We start from the raw sequence: 17,489 nt of genomic DNA on the forward strand, positions 1-17,489 counted from the left end.
CGATCACACGATGGAAGCTTCAACCAATGCAGCGCTAGTCCTGGTCAGAGTGGAACCGACCTAGGACGAGGATCCCTGGATCCTCCATGTCGACGGCTCGTCCAACCAGTAGGGAAGCGGTGTAGGACTGATACTATACAGCCCAAGCGAGGTGAAGTTGGAATATGCTCTCTGGTTCGGACTCGAGGCATCAAAAAACGAGGCAAAATATGAAGCATCCGTCGCCAGGTTAACCTTAGCAAGGGGAATGAAAGCAAAGCACCTCATTGTATGCAACGACTCACAACTAGTGGTTAACCAAGTCACTGGTGAGTACGAAGGCCGTGACCCCACTATGGCAACTTACTTGGCCAAAGTCAGAGAGATCATGCGCAACTTCGTCTTCTACTTCATCAGACAAATTCCGAGGTCCAAGAACGTTGAGTCCGACTCCTTGTCGCGACTAGCTAGCACGAGCAGCACCATGCAAACTATGTAACACAAAACCGAGCTGAACCGAGCTGGATCGACCCACTCGTGAGTTATCTACTCCACGGGACCCTACTTGCAGAATGTAATGCGGCCCGAAGTGTAGTGCACCAGTCAGCTAAATACATCCTCATAGACGGACAGCTGTACAGAAGGTCTTTCACACTCCCTTACTTGCACTGCTTGCAACCCTCAAAAGTTGAGCATATATTTCGTGACACCCATGAAGGATTGTGCGGTGGACACTTGGGGGGCAGAGCTCTCGCCTAGAAAGTGTTACGGCAAGGCTATTATTGGCCCACGATGAAGGCGGATGCACTCGAGCTCGTCAAAAAGTGTGACGGGTGTCAGAGGCATGCCAACATTCACCATCAACCTTTTGCTGATTTGAAATACCTCACTAGCCCGTGGCCCTTCGCGTAGTGGGAAATTGACATCCTTGGTCCTTTCCCCGCAGCAACAGGGCATAGGAGGTTCTTGATTGTAGCAGTAGATTACTTTATGAAGTGGGTAGAAGCCGAACCCTTGGTAACGATCACAACCTGTAACATACATAATTTCTTGTAGAGAAGCATAGTATGTCGCTTCGGACTACCTCGAGTGCTGATATCCGACAATGGGAAACAGTTCGAAGATATTAAGTTTCAAAACTGGTGTGCTAAAATGGGGATTCAACAAAATTTTACCTCGGTGGCACACCCCATGCGAACGGACAAGCAAAAGTAAATAACAAAGCGATACTTCACGGATTGAAAGCTCACTTAACTCGAGCCAAGGGGTTGTGGGTGGATGAACTGCCCAGTGTCCTTTGGGCCTACCGAACTACTATTAAGACCGCCACAGGTGAAACCCCTTTCAACCTCATGTATGGCACAGAAGCGGTGATCCCGACGGAAATCGAGGTACCCACATTACAATTGGAGGCTTATGATAAGGAGACGAACGATGACGAGCTCCGTACCAACCTAGACCTGATAGAGGAAGTACGAGACCTGTCTTACATTCAGACTGCAGCTTAACAATAAAGAGTAGCTCGGTACTTTAACGCCCGGGTCAGAAAACGACACTTCCACATCGGCGACCTGGTTCTTCGGAAGGTTATGGTACCTGAGCTCGGCGTTGGAAAGCTCAGACCGAATTGGGAAGGTCCATACCGAGTAAAGTAGGTATTTGGGGAAGGCACATATGAGCTCGAGACTTTAGAAGGGAAGCAAGTACCATTAGCATTGAATATTGATAACCTAAGAAGGTACTACTCATGAACTTGCAACTCAAAGGCAAAATATCCTCAAGTCTATGTGACCACCGAACTGGTCGAAAATGACGACTGACTGGAGAGAGGACTGCGAGTCACTCCCAGAAGCCTAAGGGCAATGGTGCCGAGCTGATAGAAGACCTCGGCACTACGACAAGTCCTAGTCGCCTCTTCGGCATAGGCAGACAAGTCCTAGTCGCCTCTTTGGCATAGGCAAACAAGTCCTAGCTGCTTCTTCGGCATAGGTAGACAAGTCCTAGCCGTCTCTTCAGCATAGCCAGATAAGTCCTAGTTGCCTCTTCAGCATAGGCAAACAAGTCATAGCCGCCTCTTCGGCATAGGTAGACAAGTCCTAGCCGCTTCTTCGGGATAGGCAGACAAATCCTAGTCGCTTCTTCGGCATAGGTAGACAAGTTCTAGTCGTGTCTTCGGCATAGACAGACAAGTCTTAGTCGCGTATGAGGCATAAACAGCTCGGTTGCAAACCCTGCGGTGTCTAATTCACCTCGGCGTACAACAACGCAAGGTTAACCCCACATGGAGTCAAGCTCGTTAACTCGACACTTAGGGATAACCAACACTTAGGCAAATAAGCGACCTAGGCATAGACAGATCGGGTGTGTACCCAACAATGTCTGATCGCCCTGGCATGCAATGGCAATTATATCATTCCTACTAGTGTCGAGCTCACTAGCTCGACAACAACCTATTTGGTTTAGTTCGCCAGTTCATAAGTAATCTACACTTAGAAAAAATTTGCACACAAAGATTGCAAAACACTTATATTTCATTAATGTAGAACTTCGAGTACAAAAAAAAAACTACTATAACCGAGCTCGGAGGCCCGGGATGTACATTGTATGTAAGGGGGTCCAAGAAAAGAGGCACGACTAAGCATCTGATCTGCCAGAATCCCCTCCATCAGGTAGGTCGGTTTCCATGTGGTCCTCCTCCACCTCCTCTCGGCCTGCCTCCCTTGACGGCCTCACCTCAAAATTTCATCGTCACTCTCCCCTTTGGAGGAGTTGGGTTCATTGTCAGCCTCCTTTGCCATCTCGGGAGTGACGACCGACATGGAAATAGATCCGAAGTTGAGCTTGGGAAACTTTTGCCGCATCAGCCACTTGCAAAGCTTGAAGCCTGACTGGTATGATTTAGATCCATACTCGACCTGGAGTTCATGAAACTCCGGGGACTCCATGAACTCCTCGATGGCACGATCTCTCTCTTGAACCTGCACCTCCTGGATGGCGGTGTCAAAGATCTCGGTGTGCTCCTTAATCATCGCCTCGAGGTTCTCATTCTCCCGTAGGAGAGCCTACTTCTCCCCTTTGAGTTTCTTCTTCTCCTCCGTCAGTACGAGGATCAGCTCCTCCTGGCTCCGAGCTCCCTTCTTGGCTCGAAGAACCTCACCCCGAGTTAAATCCAACTCGTGGTAAAGCTTCCGAGCATTTTCTTCAGCCTCCTAGGCTCGCTTCAAATGGATCTCGGACTGGTAGATGAGTGAATGAATAGCGGAGTTCACCTGGCAAATAGAAAGCAGCCGTAAGTACTATTAACAGAAGAATAAGAAAGTAAACAAAGGGGCATGTTACACACCACCATATAATAACTAGCCGCTTTTCCTCCGAGCTGACTCGTTGGTATGTCAGCCCATTCTGCGACCTCCGCAAGAAACACGACATCCTTGCTTTTGAGAAGCCTGAGCCGTGGGGTCTTTATGCTCTCCTTCGGGGGCTGAGACTCGGGCATCGAAGTACCCTCGTCCTGGTCCTCGTCTAGGTCAACAACTGGAGGTTGGGGGAGAACCTCCTCCGGGAGCTCGGCTGAGATCAGCTCTGGCGTAGCGACCTCGGGTTGGGCAGGAACCAAAGGACCAACCTTCTCCCAACGGGACCTCTTCGAGGCCTTCCTCTTCTTTCCCTTCTGAACGCTCCGTAGAAGGTTTGCTACATCAACACCCGTCATAGCTTCTACAAAAGAAAAAGAAAAAAGTTAGTCATGAACTTAAGTAAGTGCAAGAACTAAAGAATCGAAGATCCAGCTCGGAGCTAATGAGCTGAAACACCACATAACCGACTCCAAAGGCCTCCCTAACAAATCTCGAATCTCTCGGGATCACGATGAGCCAACAAATCCCGAATTTCCCGAGATCACAGTGAGAACTCGTCCCGGCTCCGTCTGAATCGGAGGTAAGCAATAAACCTTATCAACATACTGTTATCCTTTAAAAATGGAACAAACCTTATCTCCACAGCCCGAAGATCCCGGAGCCCTTTCGTAAGGCCCATGACTATTCTAGTATATAAAGACATGAAACCTCAAGGCAAAGGTACACGTGATTATTCTACTCACTAGCACTCAAGCTCTCAAGCATTCAGCTCGCATTCACACCATAAGTACTGACTTAAGCATCGGAGCGACCTCGCCGGATTAGCTACCCCAGGTTCTCTGATCCACTATTTTGCAAATTGATCTAGCTCGCCGCCCATTTAGAGTTCGGATCACCCTCTAGGTAGGAGTAGCTAGATCGCGCACCATCAAATAGCAATGGTATCAAACACCATCTCAAAGATAAATAGGATCCTATTGGAATGTATTAAACTAAATATCCATTTGAGTCTATTGAGTAACAGCCCGGCAACAGTGGATCAGGTAGCTGTGGAAATAGCGGTTAATTAGCTTGGCCCAATAGTAAATTGGGGGCATGAATCTGGGCCCAGGCGCGCCCATTGAATTCAAGAATGTTTGTTAGGCGAGTGCTTAAAATGGGTTTCGAGGTATTGCTTTCTTTCAATTTGGCATATGCAGGTTCATTTCTTTGTTAGGCCGGGAATGGAGGTAAAGAAGGCCCACAACCCATCAAGTATCTAGTCCGTGGGAACTGGGAACTGAACTGAGAAGTAAGAACAACGGTGACGTTGGGCGATTAATTAAAGCTGAGAAACAATAAGAAATTAGAAAATAAGAAGTCCACTTTTCCATTGATCTTCGGAGCAGAAGCTCCCCTGTACATTGGAGTGGAGAAGCCATTTTTGTTGGAACATGAAAGTTGCATATCCGTTTCCCTAAACGAAGTGTTTGTTCGGTGGGGAGGATCTCCTTGTTCATCTCTAATTCCTGGATCACAGAACTTTTACCACCTTTATAGCAACTGCTTCATGTTGTTGATGGATGAGACTTGAGAGCGATAATGACACTGAAGCTACTGATGGTGGCGTGATTGCTGCAATGGACGGGAGGAAGCCTAAGCAGAAACCCATGGTCACTTTTGTTGGGGCGGTTTCCAAAATGGATGCTTCTAACCTTGTCGTGTTTCCAAATTTGGTGGGAGAGGTGTACCACTAATTCTGCTGAAGAAGCAGTGATTGCGGCTTCAAGGTTATCTATTAACAGGATGCTGCATAAGAAATTATTTGATTTTGATTTTGATTTTACTAGTTCCTGCGAAGAGTTATATTCTTCAATCAGATTTGTTTTTCTGCTCTTAAAATGAGTGAACTACCTATTAAAACCTACACCTATAAACCAATCAGCAACTCCAACATGGGAAGTCAACTTTCTGTAACTGAGAGTGAAGTTGGTATATATTGACAAAAGCCACTAGATGTTGCTCACCTTGAGGGTCCTTGCCCTGCATCACCCAAATGGAATCAAATTGTATGGCAAGGGGTGTGCAAATCAGGCAAAGTAGGCCCTTATTCTTTTCATCAACTTTCAAAATGTTATATTTGGGGGGTGTTCTTTTTTTGAGATTTTGAGAGTGGGGAAAGTTGGTCAATGGGATTTTGGTTCCCATTGACCATGAATCTTATGTTCTTTTTTCAGATTTATGTGAGGACCACGGAAAGTTTATCACTTATCCGGGTAAGTGATACCCATTTCCTAGGTGGGTAAATAACTTTCCCACCTAGGGGAAAGTTGCCAACACTTGAATGGGACAAAAATGCCCTTTTTAATAATGGATTTTTATGGCTAAAATGGTCATTGTCTTATTTACATGACAAATAAAAGAACATGGGTAAATGCACACCCAGGTAACTGCATTTACCCGGTAAGTAGCTTACCAAAAAGCGAGCGAGGCCTTGGTGGCAATGGGATAAAAAGTTTGACGATAGTTTCCCCTGCATGACGGTTGGACCTCAGGTCTGGGGAATTCGGGTTTCATGAACCCCACAAAGATGTGTGTTGGACCACTGGATGGTTCTCGTATCTATACTACATGTACATGAGGTATGGACTATGGAATTTGGTTGAGGAGAGCATATCCAGGATGGTGCAACTGTTCTTCCGTTTAATTTTTGAACTAGTGAATGACCCCGTACTAAGTACGGGGAAGTTAATTATATATATATATGAATAAACATTAATAATTTTTATTACCATTTTTTATTATTGTTTATAAACTGTCATTTTTTAAGGCACTCATACAACCTAAGGGTCCATATAAATTGACCTTTATATGTCAAACCCGTAAAATTATACGGGTCACTAAATTCAACTTGAACCATTTATTACTTTAATTTAACCATTATTATTATTATTAATTTATTTTAAATTTTTTTGTTATATAGGAATAATATTAACTAAATCTGTGATTATTTAAATATTTACTTAAAATATTTTTTTCCAATTGACTATAATTATTATATAATAGATTTGTTAATTCATATTTTGCAATGTAAGAATAAACAGTAATGATTTGGCTTAACAATTTTAATGACTTAATAAATAGTGATTCTTATTTAAGGTTTAATTACTGAATTCGGTAATTATTATGGGGCATGCTTTGAATAAACATTAATGATAATTGATGATTGTTATTTCGTTTTTTATTATTTACTTAATTAAGTACTTGATTATTATTATTATTATTAATATTATTATTATTATTATTAATTATTTCTATAAATAATTGATTGTTATTATTATTTACTTATTTCAGTAATTTTCAGCAAGTAATTATTTGATTTAATTTGAATTATTTCATTTTTAATTATTTATAATAGATATTTAGGGTAGTCTATTTATTTGATTTAAGAGACTTACCATGTTTTATCTAGACAATGACCCCATACTAAGGGGCAACTACAATATCATTTAATTTAAAATTTACTATTTAATAATAAAAAATCAATGTCCTGTTGAGAAACCCACCCCCAAAAAAGTATCAATAACTTTGAAATCATTAATCTATTTATAAAATAGTAAAATTAGATGGATGTTTACAATAATATCACCAATACTGCTTCATATTTATGGACATATGAATGGATAAAATGCATTTAAATGATATCCATTCAAAGAGGCAAAGAAGGAAGAAAATCATTCAAAGAGCTGCTAAGAAAAACAATCCATGCCAAACAACATTTGCAGATGCATCCATCCTCTGAAGTAAGAGAAGAAAAATATATCTTGTATGGTTACAATCAATTGATAATTTAATCAGGACTCCAAAAGCCCATCCAACAGAGGAAACATGGAAAAAAAGGAGAATAATGAAATAGTTTGATAAAAATAGGTAAATATCATTAATAAAATATAAATAGCAGAAATATTTACCCATTAGCTGTAATTATTATAAGAAATAATTTTCAATAATTAATTATTATCGGTGAATAATTATTATTTGTAATTAATAGCTATAATTAATTAATTTGAAATAGTTAAAAGTAATCAATTAGTAATTAACAATAATTATTTTTAGTAATTAATTAATTATAAGTAGTTAACAGTAATTAATATTAGTAATCAATAGTTGCTGGAATTAATTAATTAGTTTAGTAGTTAGCATTAATCAATAGCTCCACTCTCCATGTTAGTGGGCTCTTTTCTTGAATTACCACTAATCAGAATTCTACATGTGTCCATTTTGTTTAAATCTTTGGAATGGCATGTGTCTGAATGTAAATGAGCCACATGTCTGATTGTAGGGGGCTTTAGCTTGAAATCATTACTTTAATTATATATATTAGATATCATAGGATGACCTCTTTAGATCTAACTTTGTCAATGGAGGAAGAGATGAAAATGATAATATTTCAAGGGGGAGGACAATGCCAACCTGTGTGAGCGTCGGGACTGCAGGGGTAATGGAATGTTATGGTCCATTTATCCCATGTTGGTAGTATGGGATGCTAATGTGAGATATCCCACATCGGTAGTATGGGATGGTGTTGTGGAGTATATATGTGCTTGGATTCCCTCCCTCTAACAGCTAGCTTTTAGGGGTGAATTCTCCTAAGGCACATAACAAACAATTTAGAATATATTGTATCTCCACCTTTTTAGGGGTGAGTTCTCCTAAGGCACATAACAAACAATTTAGAAAATATTGCATCTCCACCTCTTCTTTCTTTCCTTCAATCCATGCATTAAGGGAGACATGAATTTCTCTCTCTCTCCTCTTCAGTCCAGATCAATTAGGTGTTATGTTAAATGAATGGAAAGGTGGTTTTGTTTCCATCAGACGTGAATTGCTGCGTTACATGAATGGAATGAAATCCTATTATCATTCTTCTTCCCCTATTTTGGGCTGCAAATATACCTTGTTTTCAAAGAGTAGCGGTACATTCAGTCTGTATTTTTGTGATTTTTTTTCTTTAGTTTCCTTCTTTATTAGGGGTGTTGGACAACCAACTGCCATGTCAGCAAAAAATGATGCCGTAATTGATTTTTGTTTTCAGAAGCAAACCAACTATGTTGTCAAACACTCCCTTAAGTTTGCCAAACCCTTTTTCCATGTACAAAAAAGATTAAGAGCATTTGAATGGCTGTAGTTAAAATTCTCACGATAGGTTTTAGAGGTTGAAAATGCTTCTGGCCAAAAGGTCAGTCATTGTTATTCTGAAGTTTAGTTTAGTAAAAATTCTCACGATGGATTTCAAAGGTCGATAACTAGGATCCTAGGCATGAGGAGGACAAACAGTCCAAGTATCTATTTAGGCCTCCCATTAGAAATCCAAAAAGGCAAGAAAAAAACTTTCAAGTTTGCTATTAAGGAAGTTTCTAAAAGTATCCAAGCATGGAACATGCAATTTCTTACTCAAGCAGCTAAGGAGGTTTACTTGTTTACTAAATGACTTGCTTGCTCTTTCCAAAATTGGTGTGTGACGAAACTTTCTCCAAATGACAACATGCTTTTTGGTGAGGTTGATGGAAGGACCCATTGGTTCAAGTGAATTGCTTTGTGTCAAAAAAGGGTGCAGCCGTGCGGGTGGGCTTGGGTTTATAGAAACCCTTTAATCTTAAACAGAGCTTTGTTAGTGAAGCAAGTGTGGAGAATCATGAGAAACCCTGAATCTTTGTTGTCTAAGGTGTATTAAGACAAGGTACTTCATCAATTATTCAAGCTTCTTAAAAGCAGAAGTTAAAAATGGTTGCTCTTGGGGTTTGCACAGTGTTTGTACAAGGAAGGAAATTCTCTTGAAAGTAGGCATTTGGAGATTGGGGAATGGTCGATCCATGTATATTTGGTCTAACACTTAGATTTCGACGATCCCAGGATTAAAAATTCCTATGAATAAGTTCAATGGTTGTGTTGTGTCTAGGGTCTTAGACTTAATTGATGACCAAACTAGGAGCTAGAGCTTAAATACAAGTAGATGTTTATTTCCCTCTTGGATTATTAAAGAAATTACAAAGGTTTACATTCCTAATAGGGAGTGTACGTGACGATAGGATGGGCTGGTCCATAGGTAAAAATGGAGTGCTCACCGTCAAAACTGCCTATTTGATAGCCAAAAAGATGAATGGATGATATTGAAATTCTATCATTCCAAGGAATGGCAGTGAAGCTTGAATTTGGATCTCAGTGTGGAGCTCCTATACTTTTCCTATTTGATTGTTCATTGAATAGTGCTGCATCGGCAGATCTGATGGAGAGTTTTATTGTTAATTGAAGACATTTTGGTTGAAGTTTCCAGTTTTGGTTTGATTTGGTTTTTGGTTGTAGGTTGTATGTAAATAGAGACCTTAACCGTGTTGCTCATTAATGCAATGAGACTAAGGCTGCATTTGGCATTCCTTATTTTAAGGATTTATCTCCTTTTTTGAAGTAAAAGTATCCCCATAAACAATGGATTTTTAACTGCAAAAAAGGAGATAAATCCCTAAAATAAGGAATGTCAAATGCAGCCTAAGAGCACTAGACGTCTTTCATGTGGGAGAAAGGGTAACCCCGTTTAAAAAAAAAAAAAAATTGAAAGACTAAGGACTAAAGGACCTTACATTTGTTGGAAGAGAATGAAAAACCAGATTGACCTGGGTGAATAAAGATAATTTGAATAATAGGAAATTAATATATTTCATTGATGTACGAGCTGGTATATATACTTGAGCGAATAGATTAGGGATACAAATCATCTGGATAGGAATTAGAGGAAGATAAGAGATAAGAGCCTAGAGGCTAATCCTTAGGATTATCGGATTGCATGGTGGTTGCATGGCGGGTTATGTAGGTCACATAACCTTATCGGGTATTGATGTGGCTCTACCTTGAATTGGATGAAATGGGTGGGGCCATAATAATGCATCCAAGGCTGTGATTTCATGGTTTTAGCTTAGGAGAAGCTGATTTCCCCTCAAAGTAATGAGACTGGAAAACAACAAAATATTAATTAACCGAGAGAACTAATTTGCTAGTTGATAAAATCGGAGGGGACCAGGGATTGAATCTAGGGTTCAACTCGACAGTAGATTTGTTATGGTAGGATCCATGAACTGTATAACTGTAGGCTTAAAGAATTGCAGCGATCAGAATGCATGACTCTATATAGAATAAGACAAGCACAAAGCCTTTAATAGACTCGCACATGCTTGCTAATGCATGTGTAAAAAGTCGCTTAGAGGAGAGAGAAGAAATAGTGGATTAGGATATAATTGAGGTTTGTATGAAGACACAACCAAAATGAAGACACAAAGCTGTCTCTTTTTTATATATTGACTTATGAGTTTACGGAGTATTATAACAACTTTTAACTTGTTATGGCCTTGTTATCAGGTGGGATTCTTATATCAATTTATGAAGTTGGATCCCAAGCTTTGATTCAAAACTGTAATATGTTAAATGTTCCTTCTGTTATTTCTCATGATGCTTAATCTCAAGGTAAAGTCATTACCCAGAGCTATATGTTATTGAAAAATAGTGTTATTTAATTTAATTTTAAATAATTTGATTGGCTCAAATTTCCATTTAGCATGGGCATCATTGTGGGAGAAAACGGTCCATCTAGCCACCTAGCTTCACAATTACTGTGGGCTTTATGTGAATAGGAAACGGTCCATGCAAGTAAATGGTAATAAAGAGGCCCTAAAATCCAGTATAATAATGGTCAAAAACATTTGTATACTGTTTGGTTTGAAGGAAAAAATAAGGGAAGGAAGGGAAATGTAGGGAAATCATTACAAATCTTGTATAGGATTTTTTACGTTTTCTTTCTTTTCCCTATCTTTTCCTTCAAATCATTCGATCCTTTCTTTTTTTTTTTTTTTTTTTTGTATCATTATAAGTTTCCAAATGTGGGCAAAAGTGCACTGGTCGTTTTATTCACAAACGAGAAGAGAGGAAATCAAACTTGAGATCGGTATAATGTGAATTTACATCCTATAAATTTACATTTACATCATTTCCAAACACAGCCTAAAGAAGACAAACCAAGTTAACCAATTGGAAATAGAGGTGCAACTTGTATCGACCCGAGTAATCATTTTACACTGTTTTAGTGTTAAGACTTTAGGACTTTGGACGGGGTCCATCCAAATTTTAACAAAAGCCCAACCTGGGCCGCCCAAATTGTACTCCTAATGAGGGATTTATTGAACGGATGCATAATTCTCAGGTCAGATGTTCTCGTTGCAAGGCTGTTCTTTTGGTAAAATAAGGGAAAAACAGAAAAAATAAGGAAAAGTTAGTAAAAAGAATTACAAGAATTTTAATTTTCCTCAACTTTATAAAAGGCAGGCATCGAGCATACACTGTACATTGTCGTGTTTGTTGGAATTCAACCGTACGGTACGGTCATTGTGGCCTCCATAATCCGGCGGATCAGCCATGGTTTTGTTTCTGGGTAATTGGATTCGATTTTCTTTTTCGGGATCTCGACAATCTTGTTTGATAGCAAGCTGGTTTCAGCCTTTCTCTTTTTTATTTTTTTTTTCTATTCTTTCTTTTCTAAAATGATGCATCCGTCGCTGCTTTCTTGGTTCAACTTTTACATCCCGAAAAGTGCGGATTCCTCATCAACCCCCCCCCAGGCCCCAGCTAAAGGCCTAAGGATGAGGAAGCTTTACAGCACACAAAAGATGTGCCTCCATCCGGCATGTACCGGGCCCACCTCGTTGATGGGCTGCAGCCTGGGTAGGGAATAAGGCCGGGCCCATTACTTGGAACTGTAGGTCCAGAGTCTTTACTTGCCATTGTACTTGTGGGACGTGCCCGGCCAGATTTGGTGCAAAAGGACCTCTCTAACCCCACTACCTCATTAGATTGCAAATTATTCAGGTTAACAACCCCCACTAATAGGTCATTTTGTAAACACTATCACCTTGAATTTTAGAAATACAATCCTTTATCCTTTGTACTTATAAAAGGAGAGGAGAGGAATATGAATATATGTTGAAATCAGGCATGGGGTAGCGAAAGTAATAACCGATGGAGACCTCAAATCAAATGCCTTGTTCCAACAGGGCATCAAGGGAATAAAAAAAGAAAAATTATTCCATGGGGGAGCACATTTGTCTATGCATTCCAAAACCATCATTACATTTACATAATATACCACATTTCTTTTCTCGAGTTAATCCAAGGTAACTTACTTCCATAAACCCTGTCAGGTTTGAAAATTATAATTAGTTGTCCTAATCCAAAACATAATTCCTTATTTTCCTTTTGTTTCATCTGCAGGCTAATTATGACTCCATAATCATTTACGTAATAAAGTGAAGGCTTGCCCCCACAAATCCTCCTAGCATCCCCTAATTTAAGCACTGAAATGTTTTAGACTTTAGTTGTAATTGTTCACCGAGAGTCCGAGACATTGCTTATTGAAATAAAAAGAAACAGAATATGAATACTTAATGTCAGTGGGTTTGGTCATATTAGGGAATATCTCCCCACATAATTCTTAATTCTCTGGTGGAGGAGGGTAGGGTCATAGGGGTGAGTATTATAAGATGACAATAAAAAACTTCGAATTAACCTAATTTTATTATATTGTATAGATGTGTTTAATATGAATGAAATTCGGTTTTAAAAAAGTTGCCAATTTCAGTTATTTCGGTTTCGGTTCAATCTTTTAATTTTGGTTAAAAATTTTTGACTTTATCATGTTCGAATTTTAACCAAATGTCCACCCCTAAGGAGAGATGGTGATGGAAGCATGGAGTTGGAAGAGACTGGTGTATGGTTCAAAGTATTGATACATATAATATGTCTCGATTTTCAGGTTCATCAAAACACTAAATACGGTGAATTAGGGATTTTTAATAGGTTCAAACATTATTGCCCATCCTAGCAACTGTTGGCAGTTTGACTGATAAGTTCTCTAGCTAATTGTAGTAGACACTTGGGATCAAATCCTGTTGCAATTAATCAGAGTTTGGGTTATGACTTATGAGTATGGGAAATTGAGTTTTGATTTCTTCCTCACAAAGCGTGTTTCACACCAACATCACTACATGTTTCAGCTGTGCTTTTAGAACATCTTTCTAGTTGTAAATGTTTATTTAAGGGGAGATATTCCAGATGCACGACTGAAGCATGCTGTGAAGTCAGTGGAGTCGTGCTCTGTGAGGAATAAATCCGAATTCATGAAAAATGGGCTATGCCCCATTGTGTAGTACTATGAAGAAATAATAATAATAATATATTTGGTTATAAATTATCAAACTTATAATTTATAATAAGAAAAGTATCAGTTTTTGTTGAAAACCCTAGATGCACGGTTTTTTTGCATATCCAAAGTATAACAAAAGAGAGACGGGACAAGCCAAAGAAGCAGAGGGCAGTATTCACAATGTTGTTTCAGAGTTTCACTGACCAAAATGTCTCAAACGAAGGGGATCATTGTGGGGTCTACTTTGAATTGAATTGCAGGAAGGGGCAAAACCCTTCACCTGACAAACATATATGATGGCATTCAAGGATCAATACCCAGTACCCAATTATCAGAAGATTCAGACCAAGAGACAATGAATCGGAATATGAAACACTAATGATTGAAGAAGAAACCAACAATAAGAAAAACCCGATGCCTCTTCCTCCCCATGATACATATACTATTTCATACTGTAACTAAGCTTAAGTACTATTCTGATATTCCAAATTTCCAATGATAATTATCCACATCAAAATAAACCGCCAAATCAATTATCTAAGCTAACTGGGGAGCATCAACACTTAAAACAAAAAGCAATTAAGCATGCAGCTCTTGTTGCAGAAAGGAATCTGGGAACCATCAAATAGAGGTGAGATTCATGCTCAAAGCTCAATCCTTGTGGACCTTAGGGGAGAGGGAGGGGGGTGTTGATCGTGGAGAAGAGCCTAGATCCTAGAGGAATACCCTAGCTTTGTAGTGATTATTGTGTTGGATTGATTAGTAGAATTTGTTTATATTTATAGAGTAGAGCATGCCCTTGATTTTGGAAAATGGTACAAAGTACGCTTAGGTATTTGTATTCAAAAGTTATAAACATTATTATATGTTTACATATGTATGGTTCATGTAGTATATAAAGTAAAAAAGTGGCGAATTTTGGCAGAGTTTGGAGAGGGATTAGGAGGCAAGGAATGTGAAGGTTTGTGCCAGGGTGGTGGTGGGTTTGATGATGATGATGCACGCCGGCAGCTTTTCTGACGCACTCTCTCTCCTCCTCCCCCTCCCCCTCCCTCCTCCTCCCAACCTCTGGTAGGCACGCCTGTTCTCTCTCTCTCTCTCTCAATCAATGTAAAGCTAACCCACTAACCCATTTTCTTGACCTCGACCTTGTTAACTTTCCTCACTCCTTGTCAGATACACTTCTAAAACCAGTACTCCATGGTTTTAACAGAAAGACCCACATCAGTCAATCCCTCATAAATATAAAAAGAACTCCGAAAGAATTACTAGAAAAGAAACGCCACTTATTCCTCATCGATTACACCAAAAATAAAAATAACAATAAATTCTTCAGATTCCCGACTCCTCTTTCTCTCTCTCTCTCTCTCTGTCTATCTCTCTCTCTGGCCTGTGCTGCGTATATGTATGTATGTACATGTGTGCTAAAAGAGTAAAAAGTCCGATTGATACCCAGCCTCAAGCATCAAGCTCCTCCTTTGAAGTTTGAACGCTCCGTCTCCTATTTCTTCCTTCTTTAAAACACAAAACACCCGTTTCTCCTCCTCTCCCTGTACAGAGCGAAAAGAGCCATACAAGGATTCTATAGAGAGTTTATTGATGTGGGTCTCTGGTTAAATGGATACCTTGTTTAGGCTAGTAAGTCTTCAATCTGATCAGTCTATCAATTCCAGTAGAACCTCTAGCAGCTCCAGATCCTCTAGACAAAACCATCCGTACCACCAACAAGAAGAAGAATGCGGCAACTTTTTCATGGATGAAGACGACTTCTCTTCTTCCTCAAAACAATTTTTCCCTTACCAACAGTACCACTATCCATCCACCGCCACGACCTCAACCCCTACCACCACTACTAACACCAGTACTACCACCACTCATGGATTTGAACCCTCTCATGAGTTTGCTTTCAGCTCCCCTTGTCCTGACCTCAACTTCGAATTCGCCTCTACGACGTCCGGTAAATGGGCATCAAACCTCCTTCTCGAGACTGCTAGAGCAATCGCGGATAACAACAGTTCCCGGACCCAACAGCTAATGTGGATGCTCAACGAACTCAGCTCCCCGTATGGTGACACCGATCAGAAGCTTGCTTCATACTTCCTCCAGGCCTTGTTCAGCCGGATGACCGACTCCGGCGAGCGATGCTACCGGACCTTAGCATCAGCGTCGGAGAAGACGTGTTCCTTCGATTCCACCAGGAAAATGGTACTGAAGTTCCAAGAGGTAAGCCCATGGACTACTTTTGGACATGTAGCTAGCAACGGTGCAATCTTGGAGGCCTTTGATGGGGAAAGCAAATTACACATAGTGGACATAAGCAACACGTACTGCACCCAGTGGCCTACTCTGCTGGAAGCCTTAGCCACGCGCACCGACGAGACGCCGCACCTACGTCTCACCACCGTGATGGCCAACAGACCCTCCTCAAGCTCCGGTGGCATAGCGGCTGTGCAAAAAGTAATGAAAGAGATTGGAAATCGAATGGAGAAGTTCGCCCGGCTCATGGGTGTGCCTTTCAAATTCAATGTAGTGCACCACGTAGGCGACTTATCCGATCTGAACTTAGCTGAATTGGACATTAGAGACGATGAAGCACTGGCTGTCAACTGTATCGGCACATTACATTCAGTAACCACAGTTGATAACCGCCGTGACATCATCATATCCACGTTTCGGAGGCTGCGGCCGAAGATTGTTACCGTCGTGGAGGATGAAGCCGATCTTGACGTCGGTGCCGACGGATTTGACTTTGTCAAAGGGTTTCAGGAGAGCTTGAGATGGTTCAGGGTGTACTTTGAGTCTCTAGACGAGAGCTTCCCGCGCGCCAGCAACGAGTGTTTGATGCTCGAACGTGCAGCCGGGCGTTCACTTGTCGATCTCTTGGCCTGTTCCCCTGCCGAGTCAAGCGAGCGACGCGAGTCAGCAGCTCGCTGGTCACAGCGTCTGCACGCGGCTGGATTCAGCCCTTTCGCGTTTAGTGATGACGTGTCTGATGATGTGCGTGCGCTTCTAAGGAGGTATAGAGAAGGTTGGTCGATGATACCTGGATCCGATGCCGGAATTTTCTTGGCATGGAAAGAGCAGCCGGTCGTATGGGCTTCTGCTTGGAAGCCTTAACAGGATAACAGCGACGTCCACACGACGCGCGTGCATGGTGATGCTGAGTTCACACGTGCATGGAAATGGAATGGAACTGTTTTGGTAAAGTTAAAACTGGAAGTAGAGGAAGAATGGGAGAGTGTGGAGTTGGATTGGAACTGGTTTTCGGTTGGATAGAAAAGAACCATTTACGCTTTTATTATTATTATTATTATTATTATTTTGTGATTGCTATTAATTATCATATTTGGAGAGCTCAGATTTATGTGATGCAGTTTGCCTTGAGAGGAAGAAAAAAAGACGAGAACATGCAGAAGGCTCTGCGCTTCTTGCTAGCCCTAGGGAATGCACAGTGGTTTTAAATGTACTTATGCAAAGATGCGAAACGTGGCAGCTGAGTTGGCAGCCATTATGGGTTCATGTCTTAATTGTGGTATTGTTATTTGTACTTTGCCAAGTTTTTTCTATGCCACGTGGCAAAAGGGTCATTTCTCCATCCGAACTTTTCTCCTCTGATTTGGCTTAGCTACTTAGCTAGCGTGACGGTCACAATTAATTTCAGTATTTTAAGTTTTGGAATGAAGAATAATGGAGACTTCTAGGGGAAAAAAGTGTCTATTTTATTCTCCCGGTATTTGAAATTCTTTTTTTTTTTGAAATCTAAAGTAACAATTCATTAATTAATACCAGCAGAAATATCAGAGTTTAGAGCTTATACAATGTCTCTTGCAGCCAAGCCATTCAGGTGGTTCAGCTAAAGTTGTAAATCACACGACCTCATAAGCTATGGTGATGTATGGTTTGGCCTTTTATATATGTGGTAATGTAGATAT

General features: G+C 40.5%; 1 pseudogene across 1 annotated transcript; it reads left to right on the forward strand.

The window, feature by feature from the left end:
- Window positions 1-14,677: 14,677 nt before the first annotated feature.
- On the forward strand, window positions 14,678-16,900 carry LOC104609711 (protein SHORT-ROOT pseudogene; annotated as a pseudogene). The gene has a single exon (XR_016080082.1). The product of XR_016080082.1 is annotated as a protein SHORT-ROOT pseudogene (transcript).
- The last annotated feature ends 589 nt before the right edge of the window (window positions 16,901-17,489 follow it).

This window comes from Nelumbo nucifera, chromosome 1 (assembly GCF_055504915.1).
Source record: "Nelumbo nucifera cultivar China Antique chromosome 1, China Antique-T2T, whole genome shotgun sequence".
NCBI lineage: Eukaryota > Viridiplantae > Streptophyta > Magnoliopsida > Proteales > Nelumbonaceae > Nelumbo > Nelumbo nucifera.